Raw genomic sequence first — 455 nt, forward strand, 5'->3', positions numbered from 1 at the left:
AATAATCGAATGATGTTGATAGCCATGTAATAAACTTGTTAACCATTGTCATGGTGTTCATGGTGTTTTTTACAATCCACTCCTGACGTTCTCATACAGTTCTTTGTTGCCCAAAACTTGGAACAAGAAAACAATTATGAGGCTGTGAGCTGGAGACATGATCCGCCCAAACATAAAAATGACATTTAGCATAATAAGATTACCTTGCATTTTGAGCAAAAAAGCAATGGTTGATCAAACACTTTTCAAAATGTGTTCATTTCATATCCGCTTATTTCGGCGACAACACGATGATAAGAAACCTGATACAAAAATATTGTATATGTTTTAAATTAGTCAGAAATTTATTGCGTTATTTACGTCTTGAAATGGTTATGATTCTAATGATTGGGATGATGATGGTCACGGTAGTCATTTGATTGTGCATGATGAATTGATGATATGAGTGATGAGGT

Source organism: Dreissena polymorpha, chromosome 6, assembly GCF_020536995.1.
Source record: "Dreissena polymorpha isolate Duluth1 chromosome 6, UMN_Dpol_1.0, whole genome shotgun sequence".
NCBI lineage: Eukaryota > Metazoa > Mollusca > Bivalvia > Myida > Dreissenidae > Dreissena > Dreissena polymorpha.